Below are 19,818 nucleotides of genomic sequence, written 5' to 3'. Positions count from 1 at the left end.
CTCCGAGAATAGAAGGTTTACAGAATCATTGATTGCACATGGAGATTGCTAAAACTTGTGGTTATGTGAGAAGCTCACCATAAATCACCATAAGATTCAGAATCTCGCAAATCCATGCTGGGATCTGAACTGAAGTTTTCAGTGTGGATAGCTGAGTGATACATGATCCTGAGGTAGTAGTGAGTGGTTATCATTTTAGATGTTATCCAAAAACTAAAGGAAAAAACACTTCCTAGCGTGGCTGGAACCACTAGGCACTGTAGTGTTCATAGAGGTTCCAGTGCAAGAATTTTGAATTTAAACTCTGCATCTATGTTTGAAAACAGTCTCAGTTTTAAGTTCAACCCAGCTGTACCCTGGGGCTGAAACATGGCCATGTTTTGGCAGCAGTGAAGACTGCCATATGTTGCAGTGATAAAGAAGTTACACTGATGCCAATCTCTAAAGTCAGACTTACAAAAAATATCTAAGGGAGTGTATTTGTAGCAATATAAGCTTTTATATATATATATATGAAATAAAAGAGTCTGAGAAGTGTATATTTAAGGATAATTTTTCTCTTTAAGTCATGCATTTTGTAAATCCTGCAAGACACAATTCACTATTGTTCTTGAGAGAAGTTGTATATAATACATAAATCCATTGCATTTCCCCATTCCACAGAATTGCTTGCTGTCTAGCTCCCAGCTTCCAATAGCCATAGGACAATTCCATTCTTTGAATAAGTTCTTACTTATTGACTGGCTTTTAGTGAGCACATACTGGAAATCGATAAGAAGATTCTTTTTTTAGCAGTCATTGAGTCAGATCTTTAATGAGAGCACGGATATGGAGACCCTGAACGTGGCTTGCAGCAACATGACATACTCTTTCATTTTTTAAGGTCAGTGTAGGCCATTAGTTTGCAGCTCTCATGAGTGACTTCCAATGCTTTTAAAATCATCAATTAGTTTGTTTAAGTGCCAGCAGTATGTCAAGGATCTTTGAACACAGAGACTATTTGTGTTCTTGATATGAATATCATAAAATCTATTGTAGGATCTCTTCATACAGTGAGGTAGCTCCAAGCCACACCTAATGCAACTCAATGCAGAACAAAATGTCCAATACAAAATACCGATCTCAATCTTAAACCTTCTGTTTTCTGTTGTAAACAGGGAATCTGGTGTTTCTCGTTGCTGGAGGAGGACTGCTACTGATCCATAGCGCTACCTGAGCAGTTTTAAATTTACTCTGTCAGTATCCCGAGACACATTTTCTAAGAAGCTGCTGAGAACAGACAATGGATTCCACCAGCATCTTCTTGTTTTCACCATTTATGTCCTTGAGCTTTTGAAAGAAATTATCCAGAGACGCAGTAAATTTGTTTTGAAGCAGAACTTTGACTGCTGACTAGGTCCATAGTTTCCAGGTAAACATTTTCTTGCCCAGCAGTGATGGAGGTGTTCAAACTTTCATTTTTTGACAGTATACCAGCTAAGTTCTTCCATATCCCCTGTGCCAATAAGTCTATCTGGCTTTGCAGTGAGGACACAAATTCATTTGCGTTCTTTGTATATACAAGCCTTGCCATTTCCACTTCTTTTAAATTCTCACAGTGTTTTGCAGCTGAGAAAAAACACTCTGTGTTTCTTCCTGTAATTTTTTCAGAGGGAGACTGAGATGTCCTAAGAAGATACTAATTCCTTTTTATGGCCCTCCACCTCATCAGCCACAGCAGAACATTTCCTTTTGTTATTCTGAAGCTGACAGTTTAGTTCCAGGACAATTTCCACCATTGGTGTCAAGATATTTAATGCTCTCCCTAATCCACATATATGCTCCTCAGTCAACCTCAACAGCTCAGCTTTGCTAGCACATGGCAGAGTCTTATTTTGTCATTTTTTTTTCAGCTATATAAGAAAATTCAGTAGCCAGCAACTTTTTAACAAAGGCAAAAGAGAATGAAACAACTAATGCGAATATATCAGCTGCTGAACAACTGGTAGATAGGAGGCCACCTATAAAATATGCATCAGATGTGAACATCTGTTGCTGCTTCAGCCTGGTCTCACTAACTGAATCTGGTATTTTGTTGAACAGAACATTCATTTCTCCTGCAAATGTATTTGGACGATAGCATTGTGTTGATCAACAGCCTTCTTATGATCCAATTTTGCAGAGCTACATCTTTTCTGTCAACAGTACTAACCAAATGGGTAGCTGTGCCATGAAGTTTTTCTTTGGTGTCTTCCAAAACTGAAACCACATGTTCTTTTTCAGCCAGAGAAACCTTGGTTTCTTGCAGGACTGTCTGTGCTTCTTTAAGTTCTTTCTCCTTCATGTGCAGATCTATTTTCATTGTTCAGGTTCACTTCTACTAATTGTGAATGGTTTAGTGAGTTTTAACTTCTTCTTCCATGGTGCTGATGATGTCAATATACTCTGCAACGTGTTCTTCCTGAACTGTCAGCTTTCTTTTAAGGGCTTAATGAATTTTCAATGAAAATATAGACTCCATTGTACTCTTATGCAGCAGCAAGGTTCCCTTTTAGATGCTTAGTCTCTTCAGTATCTTCTTTAATAATAGCTTCTTTTGGCAGCTGCTGGTTAACTTCAGGCTTCATCATGTTCTTTGCTCTGTGATCATTCTTCAGTGTACTCAGTGTTTCCCTAAGATTTATAGATGTGTGAGAAACTGTGATAATTATTGATGTTCCTGGTTGTTCTCCAAAACAGCCTTGGAGGTTTCTTATAAGTTCTCTCTGTCTCCTTCCACAAGAGCACTAATAACTCTTTTTCCACTCAGAACAGACTACTTTTTTCCAGCTTCACAAGCTCTTTTATCAACTACCCCAAATTGAAGTGTTTTCACTTCCTGCAAGATCAACCGAGTTTATCTCCCCAGTTCTAACAAAATCCTGTCCATCTGCTCTGGTTTCTTTGATGCGGATGGTAACTGAAAACACAGACTAGGATCAACTGGAATATGCATTTGTGTAAGTAGCTGCAGTCGTTCTTTTTGCTGCACTTCTTTCCAAGATTTGGTAGGCTTAGTTTTTGTTGTGTACAGGTATTTCTTCCAAGCCTTTCAAATTTAAACCTGTCTTGTTTATGGGATCATCAAACATCCGCAGTCTTTCTCCAACATTGGGAATAGGATTCAGAAGATCAAAAAGCTCATTGTAGATTTCCAGAAGAAATACTTTTACCAAAAAAAAAAAAAACCCACTCAGTATCAGTATCTGTGAGTTTTTCTAATATTCGATACAATGTATTATACCTGGTAGCAAATCCTCTTCTCAAGTATGTTCTTCATTGGGGCTCCCTTAAATTTTGAAGGTCTTTCCAGTATCAGTTTTGCCATAAATGATCACTGTACAGTTGTACCTATAATAACATCATCCAAAACGTGACATGCAACACTCCTGTATTTATCAGTTGTCTGTGACTCCTCCTAACTTCTTGCATGATCACAGTCTACAAAAGCGTAGGCACTTGCTTTACATCCTGAGGCATGAAAAGGTCTGCTCCACACCACCACCTGCATGTTCCTGCCCTTTGTGTTCCTCATGTAGCCACTTCCCTGGAAGCTCAAGGAAGTCACACTGGGACTCAGGGCCAATTTGCCAGGGAAAGAAGCAAAGCACTGACTGTCCCTCAATGCCTTTGCAGCCCCTTGAGCTCCAGCCAACTGTCCACTGCTCACAGCCTGCTCACCTCAGCCACCAGCGCTGTGCCTCCTGCAACTCTGTACTCCGGTTCCCGCAAAGTTTCTAGTTGCAGTGGCTCAGAATTATCTAAGTATGGGGAGATGCTGCTCATTACTTACCTTGTCATGTCCACACGGTGCAGTGCAGCAAGGTGTGGAAATGTTTAAGCTAACACTGATCAAAATAGCCTGGAATAAAAGGTAATGTGGCCACAACAGTTTTGTGTTGCACATGAGTTAAGTGGCCCTGATATGAAGCGGTGGCCCTGTCTTTATGCCTCTTTTTTGAAACAGAAACGGGCTTCTACCTAGTATTGTACTGCATTGGTACCAACCTGCTTGAAGCTTGACTTGGAGAAGCTTTGTGTTGATACCTAAAAGGCACCACATGCGGCATCTGGTGCTGTGCACTCTCTGAACTGACTTTCCCGTTTTTACTGTCTGCTCTGCAGATGAGGAATTGTGGTATTTCCAGATGCCTTTCACAGACACCTTAAAGCAGAACAACTCATCTGTCAGTAGGCTTAACTAAAGACCCACACTGAAGATGTTTTAGGGAATTGTCATCTGAAAAAGGCTTGAACTCCTTTAATGTTAGATGAATGTAAAATTTAATATGGAGCTACTGGAACGAGTCCAGAGGAGGGCCACGAAGATGATCCGAGGGCTGCAACACCTCTGCTGTGAAGACAGGCTGAGAGAGTTGGGGCTGTTCAGCCTGGAGAAGAGAAGGCTCCGGGGTGATCTGATAGCAGCCTTCCAGTACTTAAAGGGGACCTACAGGAAAGCTGGAGAGGGACTTTTACAAGTGTCATCGTTTAGGCTGATCCGGCAACTAAACTCCACACAGCCGCTCTCTCACTCCTTCTCCAGTGAAGTGGAGAGGAGAAAAATACAATAAAAGGACTGAGGGTCGAGACAAGAACAGAGGGAGCACCCACCAACCATGGTCCCGGGTAAAACAGACTCAGTTTCTTAAAGCAAAACAATTTATTAACAGTTGCTTAAAAAGGACAAAGGGAAACAAAACCAGTTACTTGAGAGGACAAAGAGAAAACAAGGCCAGATCTTAAAAACAACACCTCCCCACCCCCCTTTCCTTTTGTTCCCGGCTCTACCTCCCCCCCATAGATGCAGGGGGACAGGGAATGGGGGAGTGCAGGTCAGTTCATCCATGTTGTTACTGCCGCTCCTTTCTTAAAGGAGGAGGAGTCCTTACACCATTTTCCCTTGCTCCAATGGACCCCCCACTCACAAGGAAAAATCCACAAACTTCTCCAGTGTGAGTCCTGCCTGCAGGATGCAATCCTTCCCCATCAGATTGCTCCAGTGCGGGCTTTACCACAGTCTTGGATTCTTAGGGAGTTGTGGCCACTCGCTTCGGCATGGGTTGTCCCACAGACTCTAGATGCCTCACTACCTCGTCGTGCATCCCATGCTCAATTATTAACAGTTACTCGTCATGCATCCCATGCTCCATGACCTCTTTCAGGCTCAGGCATCTCTTCCCCGATGTGGGCTTCTCCATGGGCTGCGAGTGGGTCTCTGCTCCACTGAGTCCATCCCTGGCTGCAGGGGGGCCGCCTGCCATCTCGCCACCGGATGCAAGGGAAACTCAGCTCCAGCATACCTTGTCCCATTCCATCTTCACTGACCCGGTGTCTGTGTGGCCGTTTCTCTCAGATCTCAGTCCTCTCTGGGTGAACTCGGCCCAGTGGGCACCCCGGGAGCGAGGCGCTCCCCGAGTTCCCCAAGCGGCTCCGCCGCTGCCATCCTCAGTGGGTGGCGCCGCCAGGCATGGTCAGCTGCCTGGCCGGGAGCCGGGGAGCCGGGGCAGCGCCCTCCTCCCCTCTCTCCTCCTGGGCAAAAGCACACCTTTCCGGTTCCAGAGGCGCCGACTGGCTCAACCTCGAGGGGGATGGGAGTCCGATCTGGTGGCCAGCTCCTGCCACCAGAACCTCCCCCCCCATCAAATCATCACAAGGGCGTGTAGTGATAGGACAAGGGGAAATGGCCTTAAACTGAAAGAGGGCAGATTTAGATTACATATAAGGAAGACATTTTTCACTCATAAGGTGGTGAGGCACTGGAACAGGTTGCCCAGAGAAGCTGTAGATACCCCATCCCTGGAAGTGTTCAAGGCCAGGTTGGATGAGGCTTTGGGCAACCTGGTGTAGTGGAGGGTTTCCCTGCCCATGGTAGGGGGGTTGGAACTAGATGATCTTTGAGGTCCCTTCCAACTCTAACCATTCTATGATTCTGTAAACATGCTGTTACTGAGCCCGTGTCACTGAAAAGATGGCATCTGGGGAAATACTCGCCTGCAGCACGACTGTGTGCAGCAGCTTTATCTCAGAGGAGCGTCCCTCCTCACTCTTGCAAGAAGGTTTTTAAAAAGTCACGTCAAAATCCTTAATAGGATAATAAAGCACTGATGCTTTAATAACCTAGCTGTAGCACTCAGGCTCTGACCCTGCAGTGGGCCCGCCTAGCTGGAGACCTCTCCCTTTCCAGCCTTATTTCTTGTCCTAAAATCTTCCTTCCAAACTCCTCCCGGCTGACAACCCCTGGGACCCGCTGTCCCCGCGGTGACCGCGCCGGAGGGTGCTCAGCCCGCAAACTTATCTCTACCTGAAGGGCTCGGCCAGGCCTGCTCCCTCCGGCCCTCCCGCAGCGCCGCGGCCCCGGCGGGCGGGAAGCCCGGAGCGTCGCCGCCTCCCGAGGGCACGCTGGACACCGGCGCCCTCCCAACACCTCGGGAGCGACCGAGAACCGCCGACAGCATCCCGCGGCGCGGCCCGGCCCGCTCCAGGCCCGGCCCCTCCCTCCTCCGGCAGGTGCGGCCCCGCCACGCCGGGCCGGGCTGGGCCGCCGCTGCGCACTTGGGCGGGGCGGGGGAAGCTCCTCCCGCTCGGGCACCGGAGCTTCCAGAGCCGGCGCGGCGGCTCTGCGACGCGGGAGCTTCTTCTCCCGCTGCCGTCGGAGCGGGGACGAAGGGCGGCGCCGGCACCTGCCGTGAGGTGAGCGGGCGGCCGGCCGGCCGGGCCTGAGGCGGTGCTTCGCCGCCGCCGTTACCGAACCGGGACCGGGGCGGCCTCTCCGCAGCGGTCCCGCCGGCCCTCGGCTCTGTGTAACTCCGGCGTGGGAGGCGGCGGCGGCGGCGGCGGCGGGGGGGGGGCGCGGGGGAAGGACGAACCGAAGCCGGGGGGGGCGGGTGGCTCTGGAGCGCAGTGACTCCTTCTCCCTCTGGAATTGCGCGGGGACGTGCTCCAGGTGCTCGGTTTGTGGCGGTTTCTTAAAACGTGGCTCTGCCGCCTCGACACGCGCGTTGAGACGCGTCTCCTTACTTAGTAGGAGCGGTTCTCCTCGCGTACCCAGGCTCGGAGCTACTCGTCCGAGTGACAAAAACACGCTTTTTTTTTTTTTTTTTTTTTTGCTCCTCTTCAGTGCTTAAATATGCCAGAGCTCCCAGCTGGAAAGGAGATAGACACCTTGATTGCTGGAAGATTGAATCTGCAGCCGTAGGAATTTAAAAGGTGGCTCAGGGTGGGGAAATATTTAGGTCTGGGCGCTGAATTTCCTATTTGCTCAGTCTGGAGCAGGTCTACCAAAAAAATCACAGGTTCCTGCGATGCTGCAGCTCGCAGGTGACTCGCTGCTGCCAGGGTATCGATGGAGGGAATTCAGCCTGGCTTGTCTACATGGTCCCTGGGAGAGTCCGAGTGACAGTCGATACACCTAACCGTCACGCGCCAACACTGGGAAACAGTATGCTTGGCGCCGTACACTGTAATAACAAAACGTGAAAGGAAGGGAGCTACGCTTTAAAACTTAGCGCAGTGAGCTAAACTGCAGATGTAGATCTTGGCAAATAGTGGGAATACAGGTTTTTTAAGCTCGTTATAAATTTGTCTGTATTTGTAGGGATATGAGGATATCTTAAAAATGTTTCGGAAGCAAGTTGGGGTTAGTCTTCCTTGCATAAATGTTAATGGCAAGATTTGTTCAGTTGTAAAAAGATCAGGAGTAGACTCTGTGGCCACAATCCAGTTAACCGTAGCATATAGGGTAAAGAATTATTGTAGCCTTGCCAATTCCTATTGATTCTGGGATCTGCCTACGTGAAGCAGTTGGCAGGGGTAAGACCTCTGAAGGGTGTTCAACAATTGTTTAGAGTTTCTTATCTGAAAACCAAGTGTACTATTTAACCAGAGTCTGCAGAAATTCAGTGATGCACTGAACAAATAATATAGTTAGCACAGATGCTTAAAAATTTACCAATATATAGCCACTCGGGCAGATCTCTTTGTTCTGTTTGAGTTTACAAATGATTAGAGAGAAATTTTTACTTAACTTTGACAGTAGTCCAGAGAAACTCTTTCATCTTTTGTCTGCTTTTCATATTATGAATAATTTGACAGTATCTGTAAAGCACTTTGCAGTTATTATGTATGAAGTACTAAGCTAGGTATGGGTACTCTGAGGAACCGTTAGGGAATAAGAAGCTCTTGCTTGAGTAGGACACTAAAAATAATGCAGTCATACCAATTAATGCCTCTTAAGCATAAGATCTTTTTTAGGTGCTTACAGTGTTTATAAAAAATATGTGTGATTTATTGTGCATACAAGCAATAAAGGTCCCTGTTTTTTCCTGTATAAGCATGCCTGGAGAAAACGTGCATTTGGGCAGCTATTGAGATGGCAGATGTGGGGAAAACGGGCTTCTGATACTTAAAGGGGGGAAGATGTCGCATCACGGTTTCTTCAAAAATGATTCAATTAGATTTTCAGGTATATCTTGCATTCCATTCCAAGCGAGAGCAAGTGCTTTTAGGGAAGGCAATTTTAATATGGAAATTGAAGTGTTTTTTATTTAACACTTTATAGATCAGCGTGCCGTATGAACCACACAGAATATGAGGTTAAACATTGTCTTTACTGTTAGAAAACCATGTGATATTCTAAAAGTAAAGATGACCATGCAGGAATAAAACTTCTGGAGATGTTTTTTTGAGAGCAAGCTTGGAAGTGACTGAACTTCGAATTGGCCCTGAACAGGAAGTGTAGAATCTTGGCGTGGACAACAAACTCAAGATTCCCTGGGATCTTCTAGTTGAGCTGTAGTCTTACTTGAGTCCATCTTTTCCATAAGAAGGACATGAACAGCTGTGTTTGATATTACAACTCCTGTTAAAAAGTCTGTGTATTGCTAAACGTATAAGTGAATTTGGCTCAGGATTTGAATTTGGGCACACAAAGAAATTCAAGTAACATCAGGGAAAGTGTTTTTGTTTTGGTGTTTTCCTCACTGATCATTCCCTTTGTGCGAAGGGGAGCACTAAATTTGCAGTTTACAGTAAGGAGAAGTATGGGTGAAACATTGGTAGCAATGGAAATTTAGGCTTGCGTGGGCCTTTTCTTTAGCGGGTGATTGCAAATTAAAGTCACCGGGATCTGACCAGAGAAAATGCAGTATTAATTTTTTAAAAAATGATGGGTTTTGTTATCTCTGTTTTTGATTCCAAATATGTTGCTTCTGCCTGAAAAATCAGAAATTGATGTAATGTAGCTTCTGACACTGATGATCAGCTTCTGCGACACAGCAAAAAGGAATGTATTCAATATGAAATTCATGGCACTGTTGTGGTGGTTTTGATCGACTCTCATGACTAGAATATGATTGACTTAATGGCCAGGAATGACAGTAATTTAATGCCATGCTATTATGGGGAAGTGATGACTATAAATTGGACTAGAAATGGAAATTGGATGAAGTGAAAAATGAAATTAATTTAAACTCTCGAGCGAGAACAGTTGACATTGTTATCAGGAGAAACTGGCCAAACATACATGTCATCTACTGTAATTATGCTCACCTACAGAAACCACAGTGTTGTCTCATTTTAATTCTTTTTAGTCTAAGAAATTATCCTTCATGTTTCTTCTCCATCTGGGACTTCTGTGTGGCACTTGTCAGTGTGTTCTGTGCTCTGAGGACATCATTTACTCTGGAACTGGTTGGGAGGAAAAAAAAAAAAGATCTCATGTTTGAATTTTTGTACCTTATTTCATTGGAGATAGAGAAACCGTGCCAAAAGGCTGAAAATTACAGAGATTTTCCTGTAATATTTTTAGAAGCCTGATTTTAAAAAATCTATTATTTTATTCCCCACAAAAATTATTAACTGGTTGTGGTGGTATATCCCCTCAATTTCTTGTGTTATCTGAGAACTATACTGAATAGCCGATCACTTGTAGGATCCTTGACAAAGCAGTTTCTAAATCTTCACTGCGATGTGTTCTGACTTCGGCCTTTTGAAAACTTAGGGACCAAGCGAGGTCTGATGTTACTTCTGTCATTCTATATGCTTACCCGTTTGAAAGGGTATGTGATTGTAGCTGGGATGCTTTTATTTTACAGGCTTTTACTGTATTGATTTCAGAGGGATTTTTGAAGTTTTACTATCAAATTCTGATCTCTGGAGAACAGTAAAGAATGGATACTTTTTGCAGTTTTTTCTTAACAGTTTCATGTTTTTTTTATATGTTAGCTCATGAGTGAGATTTGCATCTAATTCAATTTTGGGCTTTAAACAGTTAGAGTCTTCAATTTGAGAAGAAACATGCTTAGGAGAGAATTTGTTGAGAGTGTTCCTGCTGGGTCCATAAAGAAACTCCAGGGACAAGAGGCAACTCTGAGAGGTAGTTTCAAGAGAAGAAAATTAAGCAATGTTGATGGAGCTTGGCATTTCAAACTGGAAGATCAGGAGAACTTTGAAACTCCTGGTTCTGGGTGTTCCCACGTGGACCAGCCAAGCTGAATCTGCCTGGCCTCTGTAGGAAGGGAAATATCGAATGTAGGCTGGAAAGGAGCTGCAGTATGTTCTGGACAGGTGCTAGTCTGTGTCCTAGGCCACGGTCTTTGTGATTTCCAGCATGCATGGAGGAACTTTGCATTTTTGACTGCCGAGTTACCTGGCCAAGGGTGGAATTGGAAAAATATTTTGTTGAGATTTTACCAGATTTGTATTTTAGTTGCCCTTTTAGCTATGGAAAAACTTGGACATACCTAAGCTTTGATACTGAAGTCCCTTACTAGATTTTCTGCAGACCAGCAATGTTTGACTTCCTTTCGTGGGGAGAGGTTCTACGCACACAAGGTAGCTGAGCTAGAACATCTTTTGTGCTCCATGCTCTCTGTGGACAGCTAAGTCACTACAAGGACAGATAGTCTGTGGGAACTGGGGTAGTACTGGTGGGTCTTATACACCCACGCACATTGCTAACTCTTCAAAATGATTCTCCCCCTTTCTTCAAAAGGTGATTCTCCCCCTTTACACTGCTCTTGTGAGACCCCACCTCGAATACTGCGTCCAGTTCTGGTGTCCCCACCATAAGAGAGACATAGATTTGTTGGATCATGTTCAGAGGAGGGCCACAAAGATGATCCAGGGACTGGAGCACCTCTGCTACGAGGACGGGTTGCGGGAGCTGGGATTGTTCAGCCTTGAAAAGAGAAGACTTCGGGGGGACCTAATAGCTGCCTTCCAATACCTGAAGGGAACCTACAGGAAGGCTGGGGAGGGACTTTTTACAAGAGTGTCCACTGATAGGACAAGGGGAAATGGGTTTAAGTTGAAGGAGAACAGATTTAGATTAGATTTTAGGAAGAAATTCTTCAGTACGAGGGTGGTAAGACTTTGGAATAAGTTACCCAGAGAAGTTGTGGATGCCCCCTCCCTGGAGGGGTTCAAGGCCAAGTTGGACGGAGCCTTGAGTAGCCTGATCTAGTTGAGAAGCGTCCCTGCCCATGACAGGGAGGTTGGATTAGATGATCTCTAAGGTCCCTTCCAGCCTATGCCATTCTATGATTCTATGAAAACATGTCTCTCCATTGGCTTGAGAAACAAAAGGTGTTATTTCAAAAAATGACATTGCAGTAGTGAACACTCTGCAAATTCCATCCTCGCTCATGTCAATGTGAAGCTTTTGACTGTGATAGAGCAGTCGGAGATTCCTGTGATGAGAAAGCAACAAAATACGTAAACAGTTAGGAGTAAAATAAATCGGAGGCTTCAGAACAGCAATAATAATTGAGAATGTATGATTTTTCTCTGTTAGGTGACTGCTCTGAACAATTATGTAAATTGAGAATGTGTTCTGCCAAAATTTCTGTAGCAATATGCTGCAGCAATTTAGGAGAACTTTAATTGTAGAGAATGAGCTTTATAGGGGGATAAATATGGTAAATATTTTGATTCATCAGTACTTGAAGGTTGTGGTTGTTCTGAAGAGTGTCTTTTTCTGCAACCATCTGTCTGTATTTTTCCTGACAGGAATGGTATGTATAGTGGTGGTTTTTGACAGTATAGAAGATGTGATGTTGCAGTCTAATTTACTGTTGTATTTCTCCTGAACGCTGTGATAACTTAAGATACATCCTAAAAATGTGTATGTGTTTTTTTTTCCCCCATTAGTCTAAACTTTAACATCTTCAATTTTTCTAACCCCTTGTGCCTCCAGAATAGCCTTTCATTCTATTTTTCAGTAAGAACAGGCTTGAAAAAAATTCTCAGCATCACTAGTTTGGATAACAGGGCGCTTTTGTTTTGAAGGTATCGTATCTAAGAGTGATTGAGATCCATTTCTACAGTGTTTATTTCTGCTCCGTATCTTCTTTTTTTTTTTAAATTTAAAAAAATGGTTAAGGGAAAACAATGTTTCTTTGATTAATAACAAATTTTGAAGTGAATGCGAGCAAGCTTATGGCCTTGTTATGTCTGAAGCATTTTCCATCAGATTTCACTTCAGGTTAAATACAGTAAAAGGGCTACTGCCCTTTGTAAGCTAAACTGGAACCCTACCTGGCTTATCAAGACAGAACAGATAAAAACCTGTGGTTGAAGAAATGTCATCAGGATATGTAGGATGTATTCTTTCTAGTTTTATTTTTTTAAATTCTCTAAAATTGATATTAACACTTTTCCCAACAGCTATATTTATAAGAACAGAGTGGCTTTGAATAATAATTTTTCCTGATCTAATACAGATTTAAAAATGATGTCTTTAAAGCAGTAATAGGCCGTCAAAAGAGTCTCCCTTTGAGAGGATAAATCTTTTGCATGTTTTTTCTTTTCTGTGTTACACTTGAGTTTCGAAAGCCCCCTTTCAGTCAGTGATCTTTATTTTAGTTGCATAAAACAACAAAAAAAAAGAGAACTGAGGTAATGTTTTCAGAACAGAAGTGGGACTTTGGCTTCAGTGAACTGCGGAGATCAAAATAGAGATCTTGAGAGCTAAAGGCTGAACTGACATGTGGAACTTCTTCAGTAGGGGTAACAGTACCTGTTTTGTGGGTTTGATATATTCCTTAGCTGAACTTCCTTTTTTTTCTTTAAATTTTCTTTTTTTTTCCTTTTTCTCCTTTAGTAGAAAACCCAGGGAAACCAACAGGAAGGGAACAGAACTCCTTTCTGGCAGGGTCTTAGTGCATCGAGACTACAGAGTGCGCTGGAGAGTGTGCCCTACCCCTGCTGTGCTGAGCTTCTCGTCCTCAGTGAGGTTACATTAAAATACACTCCACATCTCTTGCCCTCTGTGGTGACTTATGCATACAAATGCATCTGCTGTATTTGCTTGTTGGGAAAACGCATAGGAAATTGAATGATGCAGTTCAACTATGAAATCTCATGTGTTTACTTTTCATGTATGTGCTGCATCCTCCAAACAGAATCACAGAAGCGAAAAAACTTAGAAGTTGCTGAAAGGTCAATAAGAGGCCTGGATGTGCTTAGCTTGTTTACTTAGGGAGAATAACTATGAATGGAGGTGGAAAAGAAGTAGGAATTCAGCTTTTTTAATTAGGTCCACTGTGTTAGGTGCTTTATGGAGTCAGATTCCATGCTTTAGATCTTTAGATGCAAATGACAGAAGAGACTGAAGATGAGAACAAGTCATGCACAAAACTAGTGTAGTTTATACTTCTTGCAGCTGTTCATAATTCCACAGGATTCCAAATCTGGCATAGTGCAACTCTAAACTACCTTAAAAGGAGGAAAGCTGCTAGACAGGCCATTTGAATTTGCTGTCTTTAGTTAATTTACTTAATTAGAAGTAACTCTTGCACTGTGGACTTGCATTGATTTTGACTGGTGTTGCTGGATAAGTGAAGAGAATTAAGAATCTAATAGCTGAGCCTTGTCAATTGTAATTTGTGGCAGTTTAAGACATAAATACCTTCAGCTTTCTGCCTCCTTTTGCTCATGTAGCAGAGTTGGTGATGTAGAGTGTGTGCCTGCATCTCAGCTGGTTGTAGGCACTATCATGGGATGTCAGTCTGGGTTTGTACCGTGACACCAATGGGATGGTGGCAACGCAAGGATTGCCTGTATGCTGGGGTTATAACTTGTGGCAGAGCATGGGGCATAAAGGGAAAGGGGGGTAGAATTGTCTTCAATGACATAGATTGCTTCAGTGAATTACACATCATGTTTCTACATTGTATCCTGTCACCAGTCCGTGTTCTGTGAATATCGAAAATTGTGGTTGGAAATCCAAGGAATGAATTTTCAAGTTTGCAGATGACACCAAGCTGTGTGGTGTTGTGGACACGCTGGATGGAGCAAATGCCGTCCAGAGGGACCTTGACAGGCTGGAGAGATGGGCCTGTGAGAACCTCATGAAGTTCAACAAGGCCAAGTGCAAGGTCCTGCACGTGGGTCGGGTCAATCCCATGCACAAGTACAGGCTGGGTGGAGAATGGATTGAGAGCAGCCCTGAGGAAAAGGATTTGGGAGTGCTGGTGGATGAGAAGCTCAACATGAGCTGGCAATGTGCACTGGCAGCCCAGAAAGCCAACCATGTCCTGGGCTGTATCAAAAGGAGCGTGGCCAGCAGGTCGAGGGAAGTGATTCTGCCCCTCTACTCAGCTCTCGTGAGACCCCACCTGGAATACTGTGTTCAGCTCTGGAGTCCCCAACACAAGAAGGACATGGAGCTACTGGAACGAGTCCAGAGGAGGGCCATGAAGATGCTCAGAGAGCTGGAGCACCTCTGCTATGAAGACAGGCTGAGAGAGTTGGGGCTGTTCAGCCTGGAGAAGAGAAGGCTCCAGGGTGATCTTATAGCAGCCTTCCAGTACTTAAAGGGGGCCTACAGGAAAACTGGAGAGGGACTTTTTACAAGGGCGTGTAGTGATAGGACAAGGGGCAATGGCTTTAAACTGAAAGAGGGCAGATTTAGATTAGATATAAGGAAGAAATTCTTCCCTCAGAGGGTGGTGAGGCAGTGGAACAGGTTGCCCAGAGAAGTTGTGGATGCCCCATCCCTGGAAGTGTTCAAGGCCAGGTTAGATGAGGCTTTGGGCAACCTGGTGTAGTGGAAGGTGTCCCTGCCCATGTCAAGGGGGTTGGAACTAGATGATCTTTGAGGTCCCTTCCAACCCAAACTGTTCTATGATTCACAGGCTGCATCTTTGCTTTCTGGCTTATTTACCCTTCGGCCCAGGTAGTAATCTCTCTCACTATGTGATTACCAAGTAGCCCATAGCAAACCAGACCAAGCCCTGAACACTTAAAAAGAGGGGAAAAAAAAAACAACCCCACACCAAAAAATGGTAGTATATCTATGGTGATCTAATGATATGAGAGAGGTGAAGGGTGGAGTTTGGTTGGTCGTTTTGAGTTTGTTGATGCCTTTTTTTTTTTTCTCCAGAGCCAGTTAACATAGTCTGTGGGAGGGAAGAAAAAAGGACAAGGCTTTTGGACAAAAGCGTTTCTTTTGCTTAGAGCTGAAGAAGGCACAGAAGTCTAAACACTTCTATCTAAGTCTGTTGCAGATCCTAATTAAATATCAAAGATTTAAAATTATTAAAGATTCTCTTTTTAGGTGTTTTTCCTTGAAACAGAGGCTTTTCTCCAAATAAGGAAAAGTTGTGTCTCAGACTAAGGAAGGTGGAGAAAGGTTGAAGAAAATCTTGAGCTATAAATTCAGAACCTTTTGTTTGAAGGAAGAAAAAAAAAATGCACTCTATCCATTCTCAGTTAAGATTATTCTCCATCTGTTTATCTGTATGATGCAAACGTTGGAAATCTGTAAGAAGAAACAGACTTTTATCACAACATTTAATCTAATGGATTTATGATCCCTTATGCATCTTGTCTGGATAGGTGGATGACAACCCAGTAGAACTCGTGGATGAATCTCTCCTTGCCTTTCTCTCATGGTTTGATACAAGACATTCTGCAGCAATTCTGGCTTGAGGTACTTGTGATCCCTCGGTGCTCCTGCTGCAGAGTATTGCTCCTGTGTTTTGCTGACATCACTGTTAGTGGAAGTGTGCTGTGGGCTGGATTGCCACCGTGCCTCTTAAAGCTTTAAGGAAAAAAACCAAAATGAAACAACCCCCCTAAAAATTGAGAAGCAACTCCACAAAAGTCTCTGTGCACTCAAACTAAGTCAGGCAAGAGAAGGAAATCCAGAAGACAGTGTTACTGCTGAACTTGTGCCTGCTCTATCTTGAAAGAGCAGCCGGTTGCTTTGCCTTGTAATGAATACATACAGACTAGAGAAAGACATGCTGACTGTATGTGCTTAGTTTTCTTTCATATAGTAGGGGTAAAAGGTGTTAAATTAGTAGGTTTATTTATCAGATTCTTTCCCTGAATTGGAGTAAGCAAATGTTTTTACTATGGCTTGCCATAAATAAACAGAGGGTGTTTGGAAATCCTGACCAGCTTTTGTGTAGGAGAGAGCAATCATAACAAACTGGTTCTGTGAGAAACTGAAAACAAATAAAAGATGAGCTGTTATTCATGGTTTACAAAAGCAGAAGAGATTGTCAAGTTATTTTCAAATACTGAAAACCATTGTTTGCAAACCTGGGATAAATTTCAGTAATCTTTCATGTTCTCTTGTTTTCAGTCTGTAGAAGATCTCAGGAAACCAAAGGCAATGATTTTAACCAACTCTGGCCTCAGAGAAGAGTGAAAATCTTTTCCAGCTACTGCATTAAATACTGCTAGAAGTCTTTTGAATCTCCCTAAGGTATTTCCAAGAACATTTCCTACCTGTTTCTGTGTGTTACAATCTTGCAGTCGCTTACAGTGTTGCAACGAGCTAAAGCAAAGAATCCTCATCCCTAACAAGACTTTTCATACAAGGAAAGCTCTTCTTTTAGTACTTAAATTAATGAGATTATTACCTACTACATTGAAATGGTTTCCTTGTTATTTTGTGTTTTTCATATCTTTCAGTCTAACATTACAAAGTGAGAGGTAGGCAATACTCAGATGAGCAGAGTATTTTCAGTTGTGCAGCTCAAGGATGGCTGGATGTATTTGTGAGGGCTTTTTTTTAGGTAGGAGTTGTTAAATGACATCAAATCCTGAAATCAGTATTCCATTTTTACTCTATACTGATACTTAGTTTTTGTGACTGAGTAACGTCCGAGTATCTTGATAGCTGATAACTCACATTGGCTGTTTTCGTGCAACCGCATCTGTGCCCCAGAGAAAGTCTCTAGCCTTAAAAGATAAGGGCAGACTCAGACTAGAAATGGAGTGGTAATAAAAATCATGCCTGAAGCTGCACCTTTTTCTTAGTTATTTCCTACGTGGAGTAGAAACCTGTCTTAAGCAATGTTGGGATCTTCACAGGGAATCTCTTAGTTGTATAGTTCCAAAGGAACCAAGTAGACTGGAGAATTGGAACCATAGATCAAATATTTTTTGTGACTGTGATGATATGAAAAAAGTAGTATAATGTTTTACAGAAGGGATGAAACCTTCCATATAAATATATCATTAGTTCATAGAATGGTTAGGGTTGGAAGGGTCATCAAAAATCATCTAGTTCCAACCCCCCTGCCATGGGCAGGGACACCTTCCACTACACCAGCTTGCTCAAAGCCTCATCCAGCCTGGCCTTGAACACTTCCAGGGATGGGGCATCCACAACTTCTCTGGGCAACCTGTTCCACTGCCTCACCACCCTCTGAGTGAAAAATTTCTTCCTTATATCTAATCTAAATCTGCCCTCTTTCAGTTTAAATCCATTGCCCCTTGTCCTGTCACTACACGCCCTTATAAAAAGTCCCTCTCCAGTTTTCCTGTAGGCCCCCTTTAAAGGGGGGAAGGCTGCTATTAGATCACCCCGGAGCCTCCTCTTCTCCAGGCTGAACAGCCCCAACTCTCTCAGCCTGTCTTCATAGCAGAGGTGCTCCAGCCCTCCAATTGTCTTTATGGCCCTTCTCTGGACCTGCTCCAACAGCTTCTTGTCCTTCTTGTGTTGGGGCCCCAGAGCTGAATGCAGTATTCCAGATGGGCTCTCATGAGAGCAGAGTAGAGGGGCAGAATCACTTCCCTCGACCCGCTGGCCACGCTTCTTTGGATGCAGCCCAGGATACGGTTGGCTTTCTGGGCTGCCAGTGCACATTGCCGGCTCATGTTGAGCTTCTCATCCACCAGCACTCCCAAGTCCTTTTCCTCAGGGCTGCTCTCGATCCATTCTCCGCTCAGCCTGTACTTGTGCTTGGGATAGCCCTGAGCCACGTGCAGGACCTTGCACTTGGCCTTGTTGAACTTCATGAGGTTCTCACAGGCCCATCTCTCCAGCCTGTCAAGGTCCCTCGACATACGAGTTGACTGTGCTGTGTGGAAATACCCACTTAGCTCTGAACAAAGTAGCAAAGTCTAGAGGAGCAGTGTTGTTAGTATGGTGTTCTATGTGGGTGACACGTTGAAAAACTATTTGGATGTCACTGCAAGCCTCTACATTGGCTTATGTTGAATGCTGGTGAGGTGATGATCCTTTAGGAATTGCAGATTGGTAAATTCCAGTCCAGATTCAGAAATTTTATTCTCTGTCCGAGAGAAATGGACTTCAAAGACCACACTTAGGTAATGGTAAATTGGGGAAATACTAAAGTCCCAGCAGTATTGCTGCATCAGATTTTGAGTCATCTGTGACAAGATTTGTATTGTCAGTAGCACTTACTAAAGCAATTTTATAAATACTTAAGATTAAACAGCCTTTATTTTTAGTCAGTCTGTAGCTTGTGCTCTTTCTCTACTGGAAGTCCATGAGAAGAGCCTTTGTTTGGTTATCTCAGAATCAATATAAATACAGAGGTAAAGGCTTCCATTTGTTTTTCAAATATAGCTGAGAGTTGTATGAGAGCATGCTGCGAGGCTAGTCACAGTGGTGATGCAACAGCTTCTGTCTGCTCACCGACTGGCAACACTGTCAGATGTAAGAGTTAAAGAACTGAAAGGTAGGGAGAGATCTATCAAATCCATTTTTGCTCTATTTATTTATTAGAGAATAAGTGTCTCCTGATTAGGTAGGGGTGACTGTAGTGTTTGCAGGTAAGTGAATGAACCCGGCCAAAGCTAGAAGCCAACCTTTTGTTTGGTTATTGTGACTCAGGTCATCTGGATGCAGTCCTGCACTTGGCTGCATTCGTTATGATACCATCCAAAGATGGAAAAGAAGCAGTGAGTCTGTGCTTAGAGTGCTGGATCATGTACAATACAATTGCTCAGTTCATTGGGAAGGTGAGGAGCAGTCTGTCCCCTGCAAATCCTCTGATTCAAATCCAAGATTTTGTGTGTTCCATTTGGTAAAAGGAGAAAACAAACACCATTTAATTACCCCCTTAGTCCTTTGATCTGTCTGCAGTATCCTTGGGCTTAGTCACTGCAGGGGATGGGTGGGTGCTTCAGGCCATCTTTATGCCAGTCAGCACCTTTCGAGCAAGTGTGTCTCTGTTCCCAGCTGAAGACATTGATGAATAGTTTCCATTTGTTATATCATTCAAAGACTTTTAATTTTAGCATTGCCAGCCTCAAGCATTCAAACACTGAAAGTCAGTTCCCAGACATCAGTAATTAAATAAATTCAGACGCTTTCCCTTGGAAGTCTGGTATTAGATTATGTCTTCAAGCTTCTCTCAGTAATCTTGAGACCTAAAAACTTTATTCTTTGTTTGAAATGAAAGCTTCGGGTGCAGTGTGATTCCAGGAGATACGTTTGTTGACAGAGAAGGAAACCACCATGACCGCTTTATTTTGGCTTTTCCTTACTTTTAAAAGATGTTTATTTTCTGGTCCCTGCTTACCTTTGATTGC

General features: G+C 43.5%; 1 pseudogene; it reads right to left on the bottom strand.

Annotated features, from left to right (window-relative positions):
• Window positions 1-1,236: 1,236 nt before the first annotated feature.
• On the bottom strand, window positions 1,237-3,553 carry LOC104379235 (kinesin-like protein KIF11 pseudogene; annotated as a pseudogene).
• Window positions 3,554-19,818: the final 16,265 nt, after the last annotated feature.

Source organism: Tauraco erythrolophus, chromosome 2 (assembly GCF_009769465.1).
Source record: "Tauraco erythrolophus isolate bTauEry1 chromosome 2, bTauEry1.pri, whole genome shotgun sequence".
NCBI classification, from domain to species: Eukaryota; Metazoa; Chordata; class Aves; order Musophagiformes; family Musophagidae; genus Tauraco; species Tauraco erythrolophus.
The sequence above is the reverse complement of the archived record's forward strand: the minus strand, read 5'-3'. Positions and strand labels throughout refer to the sequence as shown.